At 43.4% G+C, this 25,110-nt stretch overlaps 3 non-coding genes and 4 pseudogenes across 3 annotated transcripts; all 7 read left to right on the top strand.

The window, feature by feature from the left end:
• Positions 1-410: 410 nt before the first annotated feature.
• Positions 411-614, top strand: LOC142500255 (U2 spliceosomal RNA; annotated as a pseudogene).
• A 5,921-nt stretch (positions 615-6,535) lies between these two features.
• Positions 6,536-6,707, top strand: LOC142500790 (U2 spliceosomal RNA; annotated as a pseudogene).
• Positions 6,708-7,530: 823 nt separating this feature from the next.
• On the top strand, positions 7,531-7,721 carry LOC142500595 (U2 spliceosomal RNA). The gene has a single exon (XR_012803136.1). It is a non-coding gene; the product is annotated as a U2 spliceosomal RNA (small nuclear RNA).
• Positions 7,722-10,584: 2,863 nt separating this feature from the next.
• LOC142500266 (U2 spliceosomal RNA) lies at positions 10,585-10,800 on the top strand (annotated as a pseudogene).
• Positions 10,801-11,623: 823 nt separating this feature from the next.
• On the top strand, positions 11,624-11,814 carry LOC142500596 (U2 spliceosomal RNA). Its single transcript, XR_012803137.1, has one exon. It is a non-coding gene; the product is annotated as a U2 spliceosomal RNA (small nuclear RNA).
• Positions 11,815-17,781: 5,967 nt separating this feature from the next.
• LOC142500079 (U2 spliceosomal RNA) lies at positions 17,782-17,998 on the top strand (annotated as a pseudogene).
• A 6,167-nt stretch (positions 17,999-24,165) lies between these two features.
• On the top strand, positions 24,166-24,365 carry LOC142500764 (U2 spliceosomal RNA). Its single transcript, XR_012803282.1, has one exon. It is a non-coding gene; the product is annotated as a U2 spliceosomal RNA (small nuclear RNA).
• The last annotated feature ends 745 nt before the right edge of the window (positions 24,366-25,110 follow it).

Below are 25,110 nucleotides of genomic sequence, written 5' to 3' on the forward strand. Positions count from 1 at the left end.
AATGTGGATTTATGTGGATGAAGACACAAAAGTGGTAATGATTTGAGTTTATGTGGGGGAATGTGTGGGTTAATTTTTGTATTGGGAATTATGAAAGTATTTTCGGAAAAGTGTAAAGTTTTTTGTATGAAATGTATTATTTGTATTGAAGAATGTTTGATTGTGTGTTGTTGTAATGAATAATGTGGGTGTTTTTTTTGTAAAATGTAGTAGTGGTTGAAAAGTTTTTTTTTATCTGATGGGTATGTAAATTTTGTTTTTTGTAAAGTGTGAAGGGTTTGGTGAAGTAACCGAGATAATTTTGGTAGTAGGAATTATGAAGGTATTTTCGGAAAGTGTTAAGTTGTTTGCTTGTATAAAATGTATTATTTGTATTGAAGTTTGAAAAAACATTCAAATGTTGTTAATTTATCTCTGTGTTAATAAACACAAATAAAACAAAAAAAAAAAAAAAAAAAAAATCTGTTCTTATCAGTTTAATATCTGATACGTCCCCTATCTGGGGACCATATATTAAATGGATTTTTAGAACAGGGAGATGGAAGAAGAGCTTGCTCTGTCCACTCCACGCATTGACCTGGTATTGCAGTACCTCCAGGACCGGTGCACTTCCCTTTGGGGATATTTGGCTTGTATCAAAAAATAGAAACAAATGACTGTCTGACAGAAAAAAAACAAACATGCATTTTTGGCTCTTTCTTTTGCAAAGAAAGAAGAAGATGAAATGACGACAAAATAAAGCCTCCTTCTTTTTGCTGTGTCTTGTTTGCTCTTTTGCGTGGCTTCTTACTTTCTTTTCTTTTCAGCTCCTCCTCGCATGGAGCAGGAGTGCCGCCTGCTGCCTAGCCTAATTCAGTCCGAACGAGCAGATGCCTAAGAAACTCCTGTTGAAGCTGTATCCAAATAGCCTGCATAGCAAACACTGCAGCAGCAAGCAGCAAGCAGCAAGCAGCAAATGCCTTGACTTGCTGGCTTCTTGTCACAATGGCTGGCTGGCTGAAATGACCTGAACTGAAAAGCCCAGCCACTGGCTGCTTGCATGCTTGCTGCCTGAGTTTCATGGCAGCCCGGACGAGTCGGCTAGCAGAGAAAAAGTGGGCGGTTCCTATGCAAATAAGCAGACGAAGCCTGGTGCCGGAAAAAGAACTGGAAGCATGTGCCTTTTTGGCTGTTTGCTGGCCATGCGGGCCCCCCAGCAGTGTGTGCGGCTGCTTTTCTTTACTCCATAGAAAGTCTTTGGCTTTTGCATCCGTCGTCGTCGTCGCCGCCGCTGCTGCATAGACTCCCCGGGGCTGTGTCGGGAGGAGCGGAGGGACTGGAGGCAGGCCTGCTGGGGGAGGAGGCGAGCGGGCAGCCAGCGGCTCCCTCTGCCCTTCTCCCTAAAGCGTAGCGCCCCTGGCCGTCGGGCGGCGCTCAGGCGGGGGCCCATTTCTGGTTATCGCTTCTCGGCCTTTTGGCTAAGACCAAGTGTCTGAAACCAGAAGGCCAGCAGAGACTGTGGTCCCTTTGCCTTCCAGCATCGACCCCTTTGGGGCCTTAAGCTGGCATGCTGCCATAAGGGGACTGCGCCATCTCTTGCTATCCTAGAAGGCGACAATGGCGAATGCGTACGCTGAGGTACGCCAGAGAAACACCGTCCGTATCCAGGTCGAGGCTGATCATCGTTTGAGAGTGACACTGAAGTTCGTGATGGAACAGATTTTGAAAAGTGCGTTGAAGGTCGACTACAACCAGCTGTTTTGCGTCCAGGATTTCCCCAAACAGGGGTACTACGACATTACTTTCAACCATCCCGAGGACGCTATGAACACCTATGAGAGGAGTAAAGCTCTAAAAGAAGATGTGCGGTTCCTGGGCGTTAAGATCCAACCATCTTTCATGTTGGAAGAGAGACCTATTTCTGTGCACATGTTCAATCCCTTTTTTCCTACTGCGGACATTAGGACGTTTCTGTACAAATACTGCAGCACAGTACGGGGAGGATACGACCAAAAGAATGCCTATGGGGTGTTCAACGGCAAGCGGAAATTCTGGGTCTGCTTCAAGCCAGATGACGGCTATGTTGGAGGGGTAAAGCTGCCGCCCCCGAGTTTCTCCATAGGAAATGATCGGGGTTTCCTGTGGTACCCGGGGCAACCCCAGTTTTGCAGAAAATGTCACGTGTATGGACACACTAGTGAAAATTGCACGAACCAAGAGTTCTATTGCAAAAAGTGCAAGAGAGAGGGCCACTCAACAGAGAACTGTCAGATGGAGCGCACCTGCGATTTGTGTGGGGAGGCAGAACACATGGCAAGGCAGTGCCCGCGTCGAACCTATGCCAATGCAGCAAAACCAGAAGCAACAAGAGACATGGGTCCTGTAGTCGCATTAGAGGAAGTGTTCCCGACAGAGATCTCCCCGGCGGCATCTCCAGAGGCAGAGGAGAATGCAGGAGGCCTGGAGGAGATAGGAACCGATCTGGAAAGCGAGTCAGAGCTTGATCCTGGAAGACAGGCTGCAGAGAGGGAGGAAGCCCTCGTGAGGCAGGCGGCTGAAGGAGAGCAGAGCAAGGAAGAGGAGATGGATGTTCAGCCCTCCCAAAAGACGAACAGGAAAAGACCTGCTGAAAAGGGAGTAAAGGCAATAGCAGAAACCGAGACCAAGGCAAGATGCGAGGGAATAGAGGAGATAGTCAGTGAAAGTGACGTAGTCTCCTCTCAGCAGATTGAGGAATTCTCATCTGATTCAGAAAGGTCTGGGTATCCTTCCCCAGGTTCGGCAGGTACTGTAAATGAAATAGGAACAGATCAATCCTTCCTAGAGGATGGAGCGGTATCCAACCTAAGTGATACAACTATGATGGATAGATCACGTGAGTTGAAGTCATGACGGTGAAAATATATCCTTTGCATTATTATGATTAATATAGTTTCCTTGAATGTACGAAGCGTGGGGGGAATTGCTCGCAGGGCTATGATCCTGGACTTCTTGAGACATTCTAAAGGGGACATTTTTTGTTTACAGGAGTGTGCCATAAACTCCCCTCCTGGAGATAAGGAGTGGGGTTGGGGACCAGCAGTGTGGTCTCCCGGGAGTTCCTGTAAGAACGATGGCGTGGGGATCTTATTTAAAAGCCCAAAAGCCAACATTAAGGATGTATTAGCTATAGAGCCGGGGAGGCTGCTATTGGTAGTGGTGGAGGTGGGGGGGTGTGTGTTCCGGATTTTCAATGTATACATGCCTCCACATAGGAGCAAGCGCGGGGAGCTAATAGAGAAATTGAAGCTTTTTCTACCGGGAACAATGCCTACTGTGGTTATTGGGGATTTCAATTGCACGGTGGTGGGGGGTGATAGGGAGGGGGTGGGTGAGAGTGTAGGGGTGGATAGCACGGGGGTTTTGTTAAAAAATGTTGTTATAGATTTTAAGTTGTGTGACCAGGGCAAAAAGTTTTTGCGTAACGAAGAGCGTTTTACTTGGTTTAGTGACAAAGGGACGGCCAGGTCGCGTATTGATTATTTTTTTACACAGGGGCTAAAGGTGAACACGATGACCCAGAAAAGGGTTGCGTTCACGGATCATGTATGGATGGAGGGAAATATATGCTTAGGAAAGAGAGAAGTGCATGGGAGGAATGTATGGAAGTTGAATGTGAGCTTGCTTGAGGATGAACGGGTGCGAAAGAGGTATGAATGGTTGTATACAAGGTTGAGAATGCAGAAGGATGAATATGAGGACCTGACTGAATGGTGGGAGATGGTGAAAATGGAGTCTAAAGTTTTTTTCATTAAGAGAGGATGTGAGAGGAAAAGGAAGGAGAGAGAGGAGTATGAAAGGTGGCATTTGCGACTCAATTTTTTGTATAGATTGAGGAATTTTGGGGAGGAGATAGATTTAGAGATAGAAGAGGCTAGGAAGAAGATAAAAGGGATGCTTGAAAAGAAGGGGAAAGAAATAATCTTTCAAGCTAGGATAGAAAGGGCGGAGCAGGGGGAAAGGTGCACGCGCTTCTTTTTTAAGAAGGCGTATGGAAGGCAGGAACAAATGAGGGGTGTAAGAGACGCGAATGGGACGGAGGTGAGCGAAAGAAGAAGAATGTTGGAAACGATTGAAGAGTTTTATAGGGATTTGTATGAAGTGAAAGGAAGGGATGAGAGTTTTGAGGTGGATGTCTTGAATGCATTAGAGAGGGCTTTGGAGAAGGAAGATCAGGAGGTATTAGAACAAGAAATTAAACTAGGCGAATTGGAAGAGGCCCTGAAAAATGGGAAGAAAAATAAGACCCCTGGAAGTGACGGCTTGCCTTATGAGTTTTACCAGACTTTCTGGGGGATCCTGAGTAAGGACTTTCTGGAGGTGTGTGTTGCTTGTCTTGGGAAAGCAGAACTTCCCAAATCAATGAGAGAGGGTATAGTGACGTTAATCTTTAAAAAGGGAGACAGATCGGCACTTTCAAACTGGCGGCCGATCACGTTACTTAACTCAGACTATAAACTTATAGCCAAAGTTTTAGCCAATAGAGTTAAAATTGTTTTAGATCAAATTATTGGGGAGGAGCAGGTGTGTGCAGTGCCGGGTAGACAGATTGGGGAGAATTTGGCCTTGTTAAGAGATGTGATTTATGATTGTGGGGAAAGGAAGCAAGCCTTAGTAGTAACAACTCTGGATTTTGAGAAAGCATACGACAGGGTTTCCCATGATTTCTTGTATCATGTGCTTGAGAGAATGGGGATCCCTGGACGGTTTTTGGGGTTTATAAAAGTATTATATAAGAACGCCTTTAGTCGGATTCAGGTTGATGGCTTCCTTACAAAACAAATAAGTGTTAGGTCTGGCGTGAGACAGGGGTGCCCTTTCTCCCCAGTCGTGTTTATCTGTGCTCTGGAACCGCTTGTACGTTTGTTGAATCGGGACAAAGTTATTAGAGGGATAGAGATTCCGGGTAGCAGAGGCCGGAGTTTGAAAATTCTAGCATACATGGATGATGTGACTTTGGTTTGTAAGTCGTCTGTCGCCCTAAAGAGAGCTCTTTTTCAGACAGAGATTTTCTGTCAAGCCTCAGCTTTTAAGATCAATAGAGCCAAGAGTAATGTTAAGGCATTTGGTGAGGTAGAAGGGTTGGGGGAACTGAAAATTCCCATAGTTGAGGGACCCCTGGAGGTTTTGGGCCTCGTTTTTGATAGTGAACTAAAAGGGACGCAGAACTGGATTAACCTAGAGGCAAAATTGAGCAAGAAAATAAGTTTATGGTCAATGAGAGCTTTGTCTCTGGAGGGGAGGAATCTGATAATTAAGTCAGTATTACTCCCCAGTATTTTATATATCGGCCTGATTTTCCCTCCAACGAGTGTTTGGCTGCGAAAGGTGTGGAGGATGTTGTGCACCTTTTTTTGGGGTTCCAAGGAAGAAAAGTTGAGAAGATGTAGGGTAGTGAAATCAAGAGAAAATGGGGGGAAGGACCTTCCTGACCTGGAAGTGTTCTTGTACTTAAATTATATTAGTTTTTATATAGGTAGAGTAGATAAGATAGAGCTTCTGTGCGCAAATTTTTGTGGGTATATGATGAGGGGAATGTGCAGAAGACTCTGGGGAGTTAGATATGACCTCACGAAACCAGTTTGTTTCAAGCCATCACGTTTCTATACCATTATAGAGACGTATATTGTAAAATTTGAATTGCAAATGCTAGGAATGGAGGTATGGAAGTCTAGGAAGAAAGTGACGAAAGTGTTGAAAGCGAGGGAGAGTATGGAGATGATCGGGGGACTGAATGGAGACCAAATGAGGAAGGGATGGAAGATGGTGAATGAGAAGTACCTATTTAATGAGCAAAAGGATGTGGCTTGGATGACAGCGTGGATGTGCCTCCCGGTGCGTGAGGTGCAAAAGAGGCGGGACCTGGCTGTAACAGACAGGTGCCCGAGAGAATGTTGTGAGAAAGTGGAGAGCGTGGTCCATCTCCTCTGGGACTGTTCTTTTGCGAGGGCAGTCTGGAGGAAGATTGGCCCACTATTCAAAGAAGTTACGCTCTTGAAAAGTTTGAGTTTGGAGAGAATGTTGTATGGATTAGGAGAGTATGAGAGTGGAAGGGAGAGAATTGCGTGGCAAATGATTAATTGTGTGAAAGAAGCTTTATGGCAAGTGAGGAATATTTTGGTGGGAAAGAAGGATGAGGTGAATGTGAGTGAATGTATTAAACTGATCAAAAGCAGGATGTATGTGTACTACAGGATGGACAAGAGAGCAAACAGAGTCCAGGCTGACCTCTGGAACTTTGAGGTTTGGAATACTTTGGTGAGATGATTTTTTGAGAAGAATAGATACAAAAGTTTTTGTTTCTATGGTTCATTGCTCAATAAATATAATTTAATGTAAATAAGTAAGTAGAATATGTGGGGATACCTATAGGGGGTGATGATATGTGTTTTTTGTAACAAGTATGGAATTTCGTGAAAGTTATGTTTGGGGTTTTTGTATGTAGGGGTGGTTTTTTGTTTTTCGAAAAGTCTTTCTTTTTTCTGTATATACTTGAATGTTGATTGACAATAAAGATTTAACTTTCAAAACAAAAATCTGTTCTTATCAGTTTAATATCTGATACGTCCCCTATCTGGGGACCATATATTAAATGGATTTTTAGAACAGGGAGATGGAAGAAGAGCTTGCTCTGTCCACTCCACGCATTGACCTGGTATTGCAGTACCTCCAGGACCGGTGCACTTCCCTTTGGGGATATTTGGCTTGTATCAAAAAATAGAAACAAATGACTGTCTGACAGAAAAAAAACAAACATGCATTTTTGGCTCTTTCTTTTGCAAAGAAAGAAGAAGATGAAATGACGACAAAATAAAGCCTCCTTCTTTTTGCTGTGTCTTGTTTGCTCTTTTGCGTGGCTTCTTACTTTCTTTTCTTTTCAGCTCCTCCTCGCATGGAGCAGGAGTGCCGCCTGCTGCCTAGCCTAATTCAGTCCGAACGAGCAGATGCCTAAGAAACTCCTGTTGAAGCTGTATCCAAATAGCCTGCATAGCAAACACTGCAGCAGCAAGCAGCAAGCAGCAAGCAGCAAATGCCTTGACTTGCTGGCTTCTTGTCACAATGGCTGGCTGGCTGAAATGACCTGAACTGAAAAGCCCAGCCACTGGCTGCTTGCATGCTTGCTGCCTGAGTTTCATGGCAGCCCGGACGAGTCGGCTAGCAGAGAAAAAGTGGGCGGTTCCTATGCAAATAAGCAGACGAAGCCTGGTGCCGGAAAAAGAACTGGAAGCATGTGCCTTTTTGGCTGTTTGCTGGCCATGCGGGCCCCCCAGCAGTGTGTGCGGCTGCTTTTCTTTACTCCATAGAAAGTCTTTGGCTTTTGCATCCGTCGTCGTCGTCGCCGCCGCTGCTGCATAGACTCCCCGGGGCTGTGTCGGGAGGAGCGGAGGGACTGGAGGCAGGCCTGCTGGGGGAGGAGGCGAGCGGGCAGCCAGCGGCTCCCTCTGCCCTTCTCCCTAAAGCGTAGCGCCCCTGGCCGTCGGGCGGCGCTCAGGCGGGGGCCCATTTCTGGTTATCGCTTCTCGGCCTTTTGGCTAAGATCAAGTGTAGTATCTGTTCTTATCAGTTTAATATCTGATACGTCCCCTATCTGGGGACCATATATTAAATGGATTTTTAGAACAGGGAGATGGAAGAAGAGCTTGCTCTGTCCACTCCACGCATTGACCTGGTATTGCAGTACCTCCAGGACCGGTGCACTTCCCTTTGGGGATATTTGGCTTGTATCAAAAAATAGAAACAAATGACTGTCTGACAGAAAAAAAACAAACATGCATTTTTGGCTCTTTCTTTTGCAAAGAAAGAAGAAGATGAAATGACGACAAAATAAAGCCTCCTTCTTTTTGCTGTGTCTTGTTTGCTCTTTTGCGTGGCTTCTTACTTTCTTTTCTTTTCAGCTCCTCCTCGCATGGAGCAGGAGTGCCGCCTGCTGCCTAGCCTAATTCAGTCCGAACGAGCAGATGCCTAAGAAACTCCTGTTGAAGCTGTATCCAAATAGCCTGCATAGCAAACACTGCAGCAGCAAGCAGCAAGCAGCAAGCAGCAAATGCCTTGACTTGCTGGCTTCTTGTCACAATGGCTGGCTGGCTGAAATGACCTGAACTGAAAAGCCCAGCCACTGGCTGCTTGCATGCTTGCTGCCTGAGTTTCATGGCAGCCCGGACGAGTCGGCTAGCAGAGAAAAAGTGGGCGGTTCCTATGCAAATAAGCAGACGAAGCCTGGTGCCGGAAAAAGAACTGGAAGCATGTGCCTTTTTGGCTGTTTGCTGGCCATGCGGGCCCCCCAGCAGTGTGTGCGGCTGCTTTTCTTTACTCCATAGAAAGTCTTTGGCTTTTGCATCCGTCGTCGTCGTCGCCGCCGCTGCTGCATAGACTCCCCGGGGCTGTGTCGGGAGGAGCGGAGGGACTGGAGGCAGGCCTGCTGGGGGAGGAGGCGAGCGGGCAGCCAGCGGCTCCCTCTGCCCTTCTCCCTAAAGCGTAGCGCCCCTGGCCGTCGGGCGGCGCTCAGGCGGGGGCCCATTTCTGGTTATCGCTTCTCGGCCTTTTGGCTCAGATCAAGTGTCTGGGCTGAGAGGTTGCTGAGACTGTACCCCCTTGGCCTTGAGTCATCGTTCCGGAAGGGACTTAAGACTCATGCTGCTATTAGGGGGGTGCGCCATCTCAGGCAGCGGGAGGTGATCAGGAGCGGACAAGGAGAGAGAGAGATGGTGAAGGGCCGGCGCCTTGGCCTTGGGGGATCGTCCTAACAGACTTAACCCCCTTGCTGCTATAAGGGTGCCGCTCCGGATCCAATGACGTGATTGGCGGATAAGGACGAGAAGAGAGAGATGGGGAAGGGCCGTCGCCTTGGCCTGGAGGGATCGTCCTGAAAAGACTTCACCCTCCTGCTGCGATTGGGGCGACGCACCGGAACCTGTGGAGACGAGGATAAAGATGGCGGATGGTGCAAATGCCAAGAACTGCATTCGTTTGCAGGTGGAGGAGACCAAGCGAGCCAGAGTGGACATACGATATATCGTGAAGGAGGTGGTGAGAAAGCTACTCGGTGTGGAAGATGGAGAAATTTATTGTCTGCAGGAGTTCCCAAAGCAGGGAGCCTTTGACCTGACTTTTGCGGAGGAGGATTTCTGCTGGTCGGCTTTCGAGAGATGCAAGGCGGTTACAAGTGACCTGAGGATGATGGGAATAGAAGTTTTGCCCAGATTTCTGCAAGAGGAGAGACCAGTAATTGTGCAGATGTACAATGTATATGCGAAGAAGGAGGACATTGGGTGTTTTTTGAGTCGATATTGTCTAATGGTCAGAGATGGTGGTGAATTGAAGAACTGTTTTGGAATGTTCAATGGGAAGAGACGTTTCTGGGTCCGGTTTAGACCAGACCCAAGGTGTGTAGGGGGAGTCATGCACCCCCCGGCGAACTTTTGCATTGGCAGAGATAGGGGTGTTCTGAGTTACCCCGGACAGCCTTATGGTTTGATATGCCGCAATTGTAGTAAGAAGGGACATGTTGCAGCTAAATGTACAGACCGGAAAAGATGTGATTTATGTGGAGAATACGGACATTTGGCGAGGAAATGCCCTGAGAGAGCCAAGTTGAAGATACTTAAGACTTTTGGGAGTTCATACGAACATTTGAGTGACTCTGAAATGTTGGTTGATTTGTGTGAACAGACAGATATGGGAGAAAAAGAGGAGGACAGTATGGGGGAGGAGGAGGGAAGTTTGAAACAGCAAGAAAGAGTTGTTAGGGAAGAGCAGAGTCAGCAAAATAGTGAGGAGGTGGAAGAATTGTTAGGTGAAAGTAAGAGTGAGTCTGAGGGTAGTGGACAGGATAGAGGCTATGTTAGTGGGGATGGAAAGGGAAATGAAGAGGGAAGCATGAAGGTGGATGGGTTAGGAAAGCCATATGTAGTGCCTGATTTGTCAAAGAATGTTCCTGGGAAAGGAGAGTGGGGGGACAAGCACTTAAATGTAAAAATTGAAGTTATCAGTGTGCAGGAGGTAGAGAGTGAGACTGAGGATGGGGAAAGGGAGTTTGAGAACTGTGGGCAGGATAGTGGGAAGGAGAGGGAGGTGGTTTTAGAGGAAGAGGGTGTTTTGGTGGAGGAGGAGGAGGAGGAAGAAGGGGGAGAGGAAGAAGAAGTGAGTATGTCTGAGGAGGAGGAGGCAAGGGAAAAGGAAGAGAAAAGGGAAAGGGTGGAGGGAATAGAGAGAGTATTCCAGTGGGGAGTAGAGAATGCAGAATCGTGGAGTTTTTTTTGTAATGACAAGCAATTAGAGAAAGCCATATTTCGTTTAAGGAGAAAATTAATTGTTGCTCATATGAAGGAATAAATGTATGAGGTGAATAGGTTTTAGATTAGGAGTTGTTTTGAGTGATTAAGAAAAAGTTTTTTTTGTGTGTAAAGTAAAAAGTGTTCTGAAAAGTAACAGAAGAGAATATTGAATGAAATGTCTTTGTTTTGTATATAGCATGTTTTGGGAGGGAAAATATGCACAGGAAACGAGGGAATAGAATGATATAAAGGAAAAATCCTGATATAAAAGGTGAATTAATGTATAAATATGTTTGGTTTTTGAAATAGAATAATGTTAGCAAAGTGTTGCAATAGAAAAAAAAAAAAAAAAAAATCTGTTCTTATCAGTTTAATATCTGATACGTCCCCTATCTGGGGACCATATATTAAATGGATTTTTAGAACAGGGAGATGGAAGAAGAGCTTGCTCTGTCCACTCCACGCATTGACCTGGTATTGCAGTACCTCCAGGACCGGTGCACTTCCCTTTGGGGATATTTGGCTTGTATCAAAAAATAGAAACAAATGACTGTCTGACAGAAAAAAAACAAACATGCATTTTTGGCTCTTTCTTTTGCAAAGAAAGAAGAAGATGAAATGACGACAAAATAAAGCCTCCTTCTTTTTGCTGTGTCTTGTTTGCTCTTTTGCGTGGCTTCTTACTTTCTTTTCTTTTCAGCTCCTCCTCGCATGGAGCAGGAGTGCCGCCTGCTGCCTAGCCTAATTCAGTCCGAACGAGCAGATGCCTAAGAAACTCCTGTTGAAGCTGTATCCAAATAGCCTGCATAGCAAACACTGCAGCAGCAAGCAGCAAGCAGCAAGCAGCAAATGCCTTGACTTGCTGGCTTCTTGTCACAATGGCTGGCTGGCTGAAATGACCTGAACTGAAAAGCCCAGCCACTGGCTGCTTGCATGCTTGCTGCCTGAGTTTCATGGCAGCCCGGACGAGTCGGCTAGCAGAGAAAAAGTGGGCGGTTCCTATGCAAATAAGCAGACGAAGCCTGGTGCCGGAAAAAGAACTGGAAGCATGTGCCTTTTTGGCTGTTTGCTGGCCATGCGGGCCCCCCAGCAGTGTGTGCGGCTGCTTTTCTTTACTCCATAGAAAGTCTTTGGCTTTTGCATCCGTCGTCGTCGTCGCCGCCGCTGCTGCATAGACTCCCCGGGGCTGTGTCGGGAGGAGCGGAGGGACTGGAGGCAGGCCTGCTGGGGGAGGAGGCGAGCGGGCAGCCAGCGGCTCCCTCTGCCCTTCTCCCTAAAGCGTAGCGCCCCTGGCCGTCGGGCGGCGCTCAGGCGGGGGCCCATTTCTGGTTATCGCTTCTCGGCCTTTTGGCTAAGATCAAGTGTAGTATCTGTTCTTATCAGTTTAATATCTGATACGTCCCCTATCTGGGGACCATATATTAAATGGATTTTTAGAACAGGGAGATGGAAGAAGAGCTTGCTCTGTCCACTCCACGCATTGACCTGGTATTGCAGTACCTCCAGGACCGGTGCACTTCCCTTTGGGGATATTTGGCTTGTATCAAAAAATAGAAACAAATGACTGTCTGACAGAAAAAAAACAAACATGCATTTTTGGCTCTTTCTTTTGCAAAGAAAGAAGAAGATGAAATGACGACAAAATAAAGCCTCCTTCTTTTTGCTGTGTCTTGTTTGCTCTTTTGCGTGGCTTCTTACTTTCTTTTCTTTTCAGCTCCTCCTCGCATGGAGCAGGAGTGCCGCCTGCTGCCTAGCCTAATTCAGTCCGAACGAGCAGATGCCTAAGAAACTCCTGTTGAAGCTGTATCCAAATAGCCTGCATAGCAAACACTGCAGCAGCAAGCAGCAAGCAGCAAGCAGCAAATGCCTTGACTTGCTGGCTTCTTGTCACAATGGCTGGCTGGCTGAAATGACCTGAACTGAAAAGCCCAGCCACTGGCTGCTTGCATGCTTGCTGCCTGAGTTTCATGGCAGCCCGGACGAGTCGGCTAGCAGAGAAAAAGTGGGCGGTTCCTATGCAAATAAGCAGACGAAGCCTGGTGCCGGAAAAAGAACTGGAAGCATGTGCCTTTTTGGCTGTTTGCTGGCCATGCGGGCCCCCCAGCAGTGTGTGCGGCTGCTTTTCTTTACTCCATAGAAAGTCTTTGGCTTTTGCATCCGTCGTCGTCGTCGCCGCCGCTGCTGCATAGACTCCCCGGGGCTGTGTCGGGAGGAGCGGAGGGACTGGAGGCAGGCCTGCTGGGGGAGGAGGCGAGCGGGCAGCCAGCGGCTCCCTCTGCCCTTCTCCCTAAAGCGTAGCGCCCCTGGCCGTCGGGCGGCGCTCAGGCGGGGGCCCATTTCTGGTTATCGCTTCTCGGCTTTTGGCTAAGACCAAGTGTCTTGGGCCGTTTCGGGGAGGGATCGCGACCATGTCGTCGGATGACACATCCGTGCCGGCTTATGCGCGGCTGAAAGATTCAGTACGTTTGGAATTTACGAAAGAAAGAAAAGATAGAAGTCTGGAATACATTGTGAAGAAGCTCTTACTAGGACTTTTCGAGGTAAGAATTGATCAAATTCTGGCAATTCAAGATTACCCTAAAAGAGGTGTATATGATGTTACCTTTACAAGTGGGATAATATGCCAAAATTTTCACAAAAACCTGCAAGAGCATATCAAAGACCCCCTTCTGGAAGGAGTAAAGGTTACCCTGCACCATCTTAATGAGGAAAAACTGCTTATTGTTAAAATGTATTCCCCACACGTCCCCGCAGATGAGATAAAAACCTTTCTGGACAGATATTGCACAAAAGTTGTCTTTGTGGGGAATATTAATAATGAATTTGGCATTTGGACGTCCAAAAGGAAGTTTCTGGTGACTTTTAAAAAAGACCCGTTAGGTCTAGATGGAGTAATGAGACCTCCAGCCAGATTCAAATTGGGAAAATTCAATGGCGACCTATTTTATGCAGGGATGCCTTATTTTTGTCGCTTGTGCACAAAGTATGGACACACAAAGGAAGGCTGCAAAGAGAAAACATATTGTACAAACTGTGGAGCTTTTGACCATGACATGAGGAATTGTACTGAAGACAAGAAATGTAATTTATGTCAAAAAACTGGGCATTTGTACAGTTTCTGCCCACAGCGTTATCGCCAAAACGCGGCAGACACAAAAAAGAAGGAACCCAAAGAAGATTCACAAAGAGAAAGGGCGGAAGAATCAGCAATGGGAGTGTCTCAGCTGGTTGTGAAGGAAACGCCCGAGGAGTTGCTGACCTCTGGAGAGCCTAAGCTGTCCGTAATACCGGGAACGGAGCAGACAGAGCCAGTGTCAGAAGAACGCTCAGAAGCGAAGGCTTGGGGGAGTTCTGATGACGATGGTTCTGGGCAAAAAAATCCAAAAAGAAGCAAATGGGAAGAATCAAAAAAAAAGGAAACCAAGACTGTAAGAAAGAAAATTTATGTGGAAACATTTAAAACAACAGGAATGGGGATAGAAACTTACAATCCTTATAGTGTACTGCTGGACGAGGGAGGAGTGGAGCCAGAACTGAGTATGGAAGCGATGGAGGCACTACAGGGCTCAGAGGTAATGGGGTCCCCGGTGGATGCCTCCTATGGGGGAGATGAAAACTCCTCTCAATGTGATATGAGTTTTCTCAGTCCAGATGCAGTGGAGGTTTTTGGCAACGGGGGAAATATAGACTTTGATGAAGGTATGAATGGAATGATTTTGGACTCTCAATGATGGTGATAACACTTAAAGGACTCACTTTCAATGTGAGAAGTATTAAAGATAAAATTAGACGGAAAACTATCTTTGATTATTTAGCTACTTTAAGTATAACAGTGTGTTTTTTACAAGAATGTGGCATCCCGCACATGCAAGGATATAATGATTACAAGAAAGATTGGGTGCATGGGCCATCGGTATGGTCTGGGTCAAATGAAAATAGATCGGCAGGGATTGCTTTTTTATTTAAAGGAAATGTGGAGATTACAACAATTAGAGAATTAGTACCAGGGAGACTAATGAAAATAAGCACCTTAATTGATGGTAACAGGTGGGATTTTATAAATGTGTATACACCTCCAGACAAAAAAGAAAGAACAGAAATTTTAAAACAGTTAACCCTTTTCTTAGATAGTCCCTGTCCCCTAGTGATAGGAGGGGATTTTAATTGTATTATGAAAGGAGAAACCAGACTTGGGAAAAGCCACAGTAGAAATTATGACAAAACTGCTGGTCATTTAAAAAATATAGTAACAGATTTTAATCTACAGGATGTTTTTAAACGGTGTAATCCTGGGAAATTAGAGGATGAAGGTATGACATGGAGCAATGGAATTAGTTGCTCCAGAATTGATTTTTGTTTTTGCACTAAAGAGTTAAAACCGATCAAATGTCAACTACTGGAGAATGTATTATCAGACCATAAAGTCTTAGTGTTTGAAATAGGAAGTAATAGGGAAAAAAGGATAAATAAAAGTGCATGGAAACTAAACACCACTTTGCTAGAAGATAAAGAAATATGTGCAAAACTTAGTATAAAAATTAAAGAATGGCAGAAACAAAAAAATGTAAGTATGTCTAGTTTTAAATGGTGGGAGAATTTTAAAAAGAAAATAAAATCCTTTTTTATAAAAGCAGGTCAGGAGAAAGCTAGGGAAAAAAGAATGTTTTTTGATAATTTAAACCTTAAGATACAAACACTATATAAACTAAAAGAAGTGGGGTGTGAAATAAAAGAAGAAATGGAAAAAGCAAAAAAAGAAATTAAGAAAATTTTAGAAATAAGAGGTAAAGAAATAATATTTAATTCAAGAGTTAAACATATTGAAGAGAATGAAAAATGTACAAGATATTTTTTTAAGAAAAATGCAGCGAAAAAAGAATTAATAGAAGAAATGGACGGCGAAAAAACCCTTAAAAATATTTTAGTAAAGGTTGCAGATTTTTATAAAAAATTATATGAGGAAAAAAAGATTGATAAAGATTTTACTAATGATATCTTAAAAGAATTAACAGTTAATTTAAATAAGGAAGATCAAGCCTTTTTAAACAAAGAGTTTAAAATAGAAGAGGTTTTGGAAACTATAAAAAGTTTCAAAACTAACAAAGTGCCAGGAGAAGACGGACTGCCAATTGAATTTTATAACACTTTTTGGGAGATTTTAAAAGAGGATATGCTATGTGTTTTTAAAGAATGTTTTAATACAAAAAAACTGCCATTGTCTTGGAAAAAAGGAACAATCACGCTTTTATATAAAAAAGGGGACAAAAAAGATATTAAAAATTGGAGACCTATAACGCTTTTAAATAGTGACTATAAAATTTTAGCTAAAATGTGTGCAAATCGTTTTAAACAAGTCGCAGGAAAGATAATACATAGCAATCAAGTGTGTGCAATACCAGGCAGGAATATGTGGGAGAATCTGAATCTGGTTAAGAATGTAATAGATAATGTGAAATGTAGAGAACAAAAATTAGCTATCCTAACTATAGATTTTGAAAAAGCTTTCGACAGGGTTTCCCACGAGTTCATGTTTTTAGTACTGGAAAAAATGGGAATACCAGATGGTTTTTTAAAGGTTTTAAAGGCTTTTTATGATGGATGTTCTAGTAAAGTGTTAATTAATGGTTTTAAGACAGAAGAAGTAATGTTGAATTCAGGAGTGAAACAAGGGTGTCCTCTCTCCCCCTTACTGTTCATATGTGTGTTAGAACCCCTTCTATGCGCAATCAGGAAGGATAAAAGAATTAAAGGAATACCACTACCAGGAGGAGGAGGTATAGAAACAAAAATTATGGCATATATGGACGACATTACCACACTGTGTAAAGACCAAAAATCACTCCAAACAACAATAAGACAAATAGAGTGTTTTTGTATAGCATCTGGTTTTAAAATTAATTATAACAAAAGCAAGGTCTTAAAAATAGGTAATTGGGAAAACGTAGACTTAGCAGAAATCCCAACAACAATGTCGGTAGATATCCTGGGAATAAATTTTAACGAGCAAAATAATGGATTACAAAATTGGGAAAAAATTATAGAAAAACTTAAAAAGAAAATACTGATGTGGAATATGAGGAATTTATCAATGGAAGGGAAGACCCTAATGGTAAAAGTAGGTATCCTCCCAATACTCTTGTATACAGGGTTGGTGTTTCCGCCACCCAAAGAGGTACTACAAAAAATAACAAAAATGTGTTTTACTTTCTTTTGGAGCTCACCATCAGAAAAACTTAAAAGAGAAACAGTATGTAAAGAAAGAGAAAAAGGAGGAAGAGGTTTTCCAGACCTGGGTTTGTTCCTGTATGTAAAGTTTTTAGTATTTTGTATACAGAACATTAGAAAAGAGAATTATTGGTCTTTTTTCCTGAAATATGAAATAGGTTTGTTTGCAAAAAAATACAATTGGTTTAACATTTCGTTAAAAACGCCATTTGTGTTATACTTACCAGAAGCATATGAAATCTTAGAAAGAACAGTAAAAAGGTATAACCTACAAAATAAATCAATTGAAGAGATGTCTGACCAAAAAAAATTAACCAAAAGTATAAAAAAAGAGGAAATGTTGTGTCCTATTGCATATATGAATGAACAGGAATGTAAAAAAGTTTGGGAAAGAGTAGCAGAAAAAGAACTTTTTAACCAACAGAAGGACATTACGTGGCAATGTGCACACGAGTGTTTGCCAACCAGACATTTCCAGCATAGGAGGGGCCTGGCGGCGAGCGCCAAGTGCCCGAGGGAAAATTGTCCAAATGACGAAACAATGTTACATATTATGTGGTCATGTCAGTATGCGAAAAAAGTGTGGGGAAAGGTGTTCTTACTGTTGAAATGGATAGGGGGTTTGAAAAACTTAAACCATGAAACAATCCTTTATGGAAAATTTGAATTGCAGTCAAAAAATCAAACAAACATTGTGTGGAAAATAATAAATTGTATAAAGGAGGCGTTATGGAAAGTAAGAAACTTACTACTGTATGATAGGCAAGAATTATCAGTAAATGATTGTCTGTCTCTAGGTTTCAGCCAAATGTATATTTATTACCTAATAGATAAAAAGAAGGAGGACAAAGAAAAAACTTTTTTATGGGGTATTCAAATATGGTCTGCGATATTGTACAAATAATTAATAGTTCTGTTATTTTTTTGAGTAAATATGCTTTTACAAAAGGGAGAAGAAAGTATGTTGCGTTTGGCATAGAAAAAGTGTTAAATATTTGGGCACTTAGGTGTCCTGGGTCCCTTTTCGTGGAGTACCGGAGAGTAGAGGTGGGCCGGTGCTCCCCTTTGTGGCGAGAGCCAAAGAGGAAAAGCATATGGAAACAGATGGGAAAGATAGTTGTGGTTATTGATAGCATTTGGAACCACTTGATATGGCATAATTCCTGTTTAGGATGTAGTATAAAAATGCATAAAATGTATTGTCTGCAAAAATGTGGGGTTCCTGTAAATGTTGGGGTGGTTTATTATTTTTCGAAAAGTTAGCTTCTCTTTTCTGTATACAGGATAAAGTTTTCTGTCAATAAAAAAAAAAAAAAAAAAAAAAAAAATCTGTTCTTATCAGTTTAATATCTGATACGTCCCCTATCTGGGGACCATATATTAAATGGATTTTTAGAACAGGGAGATGGAAGAAGAGCTTGCTCTGTCCACTCCACGCATTGACCTGGTATTGCAGTACCTCCAGGACCGGTGCACTTCCCTTTGGGGATATTTGGCTTGTATCAAAAAATAGAAACAAATGACTGTCTGACAGAAAAAAAACAAACATGCATTTTTGGCTCTTTCTTTTGCAAAGAAAGAAGAAGATGAAATGACGACAAAATAAAGCCTCCTTCTTTTTGCTGTGTCTTGTTTGCTCTTTTGCGTGGCTTCTTACTTTCTTTTCTTTTCAGCTCCTCCTCGCATGGAGCAGGAGTGCCGCCTGCTGCCTAGCCTAATTCAGTCCGAACGAGCAGATGCCTAAGAAACTCCTGTTGAAGCTGTATCCAAATAGCCTGCATAGCAAACACTGCAGCAGCAAGCAGCAAGCAGCAAGCAGCAAATGCCTTGACTTGCTGGCTTCTTGTCACAATGGCTGGCTGGCTGAAATGACCTGAACTGAAAAGCCCAGCCACTGGCTGCTTGCTTGCTGCCTGAGTTTCATGGCAGCCCAGACGAGTCGGCTAGCAGAGAAAAAGTGGGCGGTTCCTATGCAAATAAGCAGACGAAGCCTGGTGCCGGAAAAAGAACTGGAAGCATGTGCCTTTTTGGCTGTTTGCTGGCCTTGCGGGCCCCCCGGCAGTGTGTGCGGCTGCTTTTCTTTACTCCATAGAAAGTCTTTGGCTTTTGCATCCGTCGTCGTCGTCGCCGCCGCTGCTGCATAGACTCCCCGGGGCTGTGTCGGGAGGAGCGGAGGGACTGGAGGCAGGCCTGCTGGGGGAGGAGGCGAGCGGGCAGCCAGCGGCTCCCTCTGCCCTTCTCCCTAAAGCGTAGCGCCCCCGGCCGTCGGGCGGCGCTCAGGCGGGGGCCCATTTCTGGTTATCGCTTCTCGGCCTTTTGGCTCAGATCAAGTGTCTGGGTCAGGGGCAGGCTTGCGAGACCCGGCTCCTTGGCCTTGTGGCATCGTCCCCTTGGGGACTTAAGCCACTTGCTGCTTTTGGGGGGCTGCGTCACAGCAGAGCAGGAGGTGATCATGGCGGATAGCCCGCGCATGAAGAATACTGTGCGTTTCCAGTTGGATGAGACGGCCCGGAAGAAGTGGGGTCTGGCCCATATCGTGAAAGTTGTTCTGGAGAAGATCTTAGAGGTGAATATTCGTGACATTTTCTGCTTACAAGACTCCCCGAGAGTTGGATTATACGACGTTACGTTCCAAAATACCAACGAGTGTCTAAGAGTGACGGAGAGAGCCAAAGTCACTGCTGGGAAAGAAGAGATGCAAGGGGTCAAGGTAATTCCTATGTACATGTTACACGATATAATGGTTACAGTGCATATGTACAATCCATATGTGGAGACAGCGGAAATAAGAATGTTCCTTCAAAGATTCTGTACCCAAGTGAGTTTCGGGTCAGAAATGTATAACCCATTTGGGATCTATAATGGGAAAAGACGTTTCCGGGTAAAATTTCGTGAAGATGCAACGCATACAAGTGGGGTCTTGTACCCGCCGGCCAACTTCAGTATAGGTGGGAATCGTGGATATCTTATGTTTGAGGGGCAACCCACATACTGCCGTAAGTGTAAGGATTATGGCCATACGCAGGAGAACTGTGCGAAAGTGGGCCCATTCTGTAGAAATTGCGGGGAAGAGGGTCACCTGGCAGCAAGGTGTGGTATGGCCAAGAAATGTGATCTGTGTGGTGATGAGGACCATTTGTCCAGGAGATGCCCAAAACGCACGTTTGCGCACGTCTTAAAAAGACTAGATGACACGGAGGTGGAGGAGCAGACCCCCCAACTGGAGCCGGTGCCAGAAAAGGTGGAGGCAGAAGGGGTGGTAACAGCAGACACTCAGCCCGATGACGCGTTTTTGCAAGCAGCAGGCCTGGAAGATATTTCAGAATCAGAGCCGGAGGACACGGGTTCAATGGGCGGCGTGGAAGAAGACTTTGAAGCAATGGGAGCAGAAGGTGAAGTGAACGTTGTGATAGGAGATTCACCTGAGCCACAAAATGAAGAAATGGAGTTCCAGGTGGTGGGGAAGGGAAAAAAGCGAGCGGCGAAGAGAAAGAAAGCTGGCTTGAGATCCGTTGGTCAGAGGTCTAGACTTGACACGCCGGAAACAGGAGGAGAAATTGAAAGTCCTTTGCAGACGGATGGGACTCAATATATTGGAGAATACGAAAGCTCGGACTCCCCAGGCAGCTCGCTGCCAGAGATAGAGGACGTTCAGCCCTCATCAGAGGCTGCCCAAGAATGTGTAGAAGGATTTGACATAACGCATTTGGGAGAGACTTCGGAGGGAATGATTTAAATGGACGGTAAGGACTCTTTGACTAAGATATCATGGTGTGGATATCATCATGCAATGTGCGGAGCATTAGAGCTCCGGCCAGGAGAGCCGCCATTTTTGATATTTTGCGTAAAAAAAAGGGTGAAATAATATGTATTCAGGAATGTGGACTCGAGAGTGCGTTAATCCAGAAAGATTGGAAGTGGGGACAATCAGTGTGGTCCGGGGGAAGTAACAACAAAAATGCTGGTATAGGCGTGTTAATTAAGGGATCAAGGGTGCAAATTGTGAAAACAACAGTTATAGAGCCAGGTCGGCTGATGTTGGTTTGGTTAAAAGTAGAAGATTACTGTTTTCGTTTGTTTAATATATATGCACCAGCTAAAAGAAAAGAAAGAGCCGAAGTATTTTTCAAATTAAGAATGCACCTACCAGGAGTGGAGCCCACAATTGTAATGGGGGATTTTAATTGTATTATTGAGGAGAAAGATAGGGAATGGGCAGCAGAAGGTGCAGGCATAGATGCAACCGGGAAAACCCTTGTTAAGTTGATTGCTGACTTTCAATTAGTAGACAACCACAGGAAACTAAATAAAGGTGACCAGGGATTCTCATGGTTCAGTGACAAAGGGGTGGCAAAATCCCGTATTGATTTTTGTTTCTCTTCAAAGAATGTTCAGTTTGTAAATATGAAATATGAGAAGGTGATTTTCTCAGACCATTTGTATATAGAATGTGACTTGAAATTGAAAGGTGACTGTACGAATGGAAAGGGTTTGTGGAAACTAAATACAGAACTTTTAGAAGAAGAATGGGTTAAAAAACAGTTGGAAAGATTGTACGTAAGATTAAGGAATAAGAAAAAAGAATTTGAAAGCGTAATAGAGTGGTGGGAAATGGTTAAAAGGGAAGTAAAAAGGTTTTTCATAAAGAAAGGGTGTGAAAAAGCAAGGAGGGAGAGGGAAGAATACGAGAGATGGCAAATGAGGTTGCAGTACCTCTTTAAAATAACAAAGTTAGGTTACGAGATGAAAGCGGAAATTGAAGATGCTCGTAAAAAAATAAAAGAATTATTGATTCAGAAAGGAAAGAAAATTATCTTCCAAGCGAGGATTGAAAAGGTGGAAAAGGATGAGAAATGTACTCAATTCTTTTTTAAGAAAGCCTTTTCAAAGAAGGAAAGGATGAGTTGTGTAAGAGACAAGGAAGGTATTATAAGGGTTGGAAATACAGACATAATGAAGGTGGTTGAGGAGTTTTATAAAGATTTATATGCAAAAAAAAAGAGAGATGTGCATTTTGAGGAGGAGGTGTTAAAAAGCTTGCAGAGCAAGTTGGGGAAAGAAGACCAAATGTTTTTAATTAGAGAATTAGCTCAAAGTGAAGTTGAAAAAGTAATAACGGAAGGGAAGAGTGGTAAGACCCCGGGAAGTGATGGCCTTCCGGTAGAGTTTTATAAAACCTTCTGGCATATACTGAGGGAAGATGTATGTGAATTATGTGGAGAGGTTTTGAAAAAAGGAGAATTGTCGAAAACTATGAGAGAGGGGGTAATTGTATTACTGTTTAAGAAAGGGGAAAAATCAGAGTTGAAGAATTGGCGCCCTATAACCCTACTGAATGTAGATTACAAAATAATTGCGAAATTGTTAGCAAATCGGATGAAAGAGGTGATTAGCAATGTGATAGAGGAGGACCAGACATGTGCGGTACCAAATCGACAGATTAATGAAAGCTTAGTACTATTAAGGGATGTAATATGGTACAACGAGGAAAGGAAACAAAGTTTGGCTATAGTGTCATTGGACTTTGAAAAAGCGTATGATAGTTTGGCGCATGACTTTTTATTTAGAGTTCTTGAAAGAATGGGTATCCCGAAAATGTTTTTATGGCAGATAAGAACTTTGTATAAGGAGAGCTATAGTTCGGTTCTAGTGAACGGTCTAACAACAAATGGGATTAAGGTCGACTCAGGGGTGAGACAGGGGTGCCCCCTCTCTCCAATTGTTTTTATATGTGCAATAGAGCCCTTGCTTCAGATGGTAAGGAGGGACAAAGTAATAAAAGGGGCAGAGGTACCGGGGGGTGGGGGGAGGGAAATAAAGGTGTTGGGCTATATGGACGATGTTACGTTAGTGTGCAAATCCATGGTAGCAATAAAAAGAGCGTTGTGGCAGACAGAAGTTTTCTGTCAAGCATCGGCATTAAAATTGAACCGTTTAAAGTGTAAAGGGAAGGTGTTTGGAGAAATGGAAGAGATAAAGGATTTGGGGATTCCTATGCAGGAAGGCCCCCTTGAGGTGCTGGGGTTGAATTTTGAGAGTGGTCTGAGTGGACACCAAAATTGGGTGTGTTCATTTGCGAAGTTAGAAAACAAAATAAAAATGTGGTCAATGAGGGCGTTATCGGGGGAAGGAAAGATCCTATTGATAAAAGCTGTGTTACTTCCGATAGTATTATACATTAGCTTTGTGTTCCCACCCACGCAATTTTGGATAAAAAAGATAACGAGATTATTTAGTGTATTTTTTTGGAATTCGACAGATGAAAAGTTGAACAGGGAAAAGGTATGTAAGCTTAAAGAGAAAGGGGGCAGAGGTTTGCCAAATATAGAGCGGTTTTTGTATACAAAGTATATTAGTTTTTATACCAAAATGGTGATAGAGAAAGAAAATAAAATGACATGTTTTGTTAAGTATTTAATGGGTGGGATTTTGAGAAGGTATAATATTGTGAAGGTTGATTTGAGAAAACCTGTGTGTTTTGAACCTCCAGAGTATTATGAGTTGTTTGAAAAGTACTTTAAAAAATTTGACTTAGGAAAAATGGGGGTGGAAGTGTTAAAAAATAGTAGAAAAACAATGAAAGTGTTTTTAGACTCAGAAAGGATAGAAATGGTGGGAGACCTAACAGAAGCTCAAATGAAGGTTGCATGGAGAAATATAAGTGACAAGACATTGGTAAATACACAAAAAGATATAGCATGGATGTCGGCTTGGAGATGCTTACCTGTAAGGGAGTTTCAGAAGAGGAGGGGATATGTAACGTCAGAATTATGTCCAAGGCAGAGGTGTGGAGAAATTGAAAGCGTAACGCACGTATTCTGGAATTGTGACTTTGCCAGGCAGATCTGGAATAAAATGGGTGCCATATTAAAAGAATTAACAGGAATGCAGACATTAAAGTACAATACAATGTTGTATGGTATAAGCGACATGAGCAAAAAGGAAGCAAAAATTGCATGGAAAATAATAAATTGTGTTAAGGAAGTATTGTGGGAAGTGAGGAATGTATTAATATTTGGAAAAGAAACTATAAATGTGAAAAGATGTATTAAGATGATTTTAAGTAAAATGTATGTTTATTATTTGGCAGAGGAAAAAAGTAGTAAAGGAGTAGAAAGTAAATGGAAACAAAAAAAGTGGAGAATATTGATTGAGATGTAAGGTTTTTTTGGTTTAAAAAAAAAAAAAAAAAAAAAAAAAAAAAAAAAAAAAAAAAAAAAAAAAAAAATAATAATTTATGAATATGTAATACTGCTAAGATAAAAGTGGAATTTTTGGAAAAATGATATGTCACGATACTGTGTCGGAATGTGGTGATGAGTATTGCAAAGAGTAAGAAAAGCTCTAAAATTATGCTTTTGCAAGAATGGAGAAGAAAGAAAGGTTCTTTTTTAGAACCAAAGTTAAAGTAGAAAGGAAAGGTACAAGATACCTGTTTTTTTGGGGTCTGTTCTTGCGGAGCATCGGAGAGAAGAGGTGGGCCGGTGCTCCTCTCCACTGAGGAGGGAGTGTGGAGGAAAAGCATAAAGAATGAGGTTGTAGGGAATCCCTAAAGGGAACAAACTGTGTGATGATGGTGTTAATTTGTCGGTTTCTTGTAATGTACACTTGGGTGGTTTGTTTTTTTTCGAAAAGTAAGAAATGTAAAATTATTTTTGGTGTTTTTTCAATAAAATACTTTAAAAACAAAAAAAATCTGTTCTTATCAGTTTAATATCTGATACGTCCCCTATCTGGGGACCATATATTAAATGGATTTTTAGAACAGGGAGATGGAAGAAGAGCTTGCTCTGTCCACTCCACGCATTGACCTGGTATTGCAGTACCTCCAGGACCGGTGCACTTCCCTTTGGGGATATTTGGCTTGTATCAAAAAATAGAAACAAATGACTGTCTGACAGAAAAAAAACAAACATGCATTTTTGGCTCTTTCTTTTGCAAAGAAAGAAGAAGATGAAATGACGACAAAATAAAGCCTCCTTCTTTTTGCTGTGTCTTGTTTGCTCTTTTGCGTGGCTTCTTACTTTCTTTTCTTTTCAGCTCCTCCTCGCATGGAGCAGGAGTGCCGCCTGCTGCCTAGCCTAATTCAGTCCGAACGAGCAGATGCCTAAGAAACTCCTGTTGAAGCTGTATCCAAATAGCCTGCATAGCAAACACTGCAGCAGCAAGCAGCAAGCAGCAAGCAGCAAATGCCTTGACTTGCTGGCTTCTTGTCACAATGGCTGGCTGGCTGAAATGACCTGAACTGAAAAGCCCAGCCACTGGCTGCTTGCATGCTTGCTGCCTGAGTTTCATGGCAGCCCGGACGAGTCGGCTAGCAGAGAAAAAGTGGGCGGTTCCTATGCAAATAAGCAGACGAAGCCTGGTGCCGGAAAAAGAACTGGAAGCATGTGCCTTTTTGGCTGTTTGCTGGCCATGCGGGCCCCCCAGCAGTGTGTGCGGCTGCTTTTCTTTACTCCATAGAAAGTCTTTGGCTTTTGCATCCGTCGTCGTCGTCGCCGCCGCTGCTGCATAGACTCCCCGGGGCTGTGTCGGGAGGAGCGGAGGGACTGGAGGCAGGCCTGCTGGGGGAGGAGGCGAGCGGGCAGCCAGC

The sequence above is a fragment of the Ascaphus truei genome, chromosome 7 (assembly GCF_040206685.1).
Source record: "Ascaphus truei isolate aAscTru1 chromosome 7, aAscTru1.hap1, whole genome shotgun sequence".
Taxonomy (NCBI): Eukaryota; Metazoa; Chordata; class Amphibia; order Anura; family Ascaphidae; genus Ascaphus; species Ascaphus truei.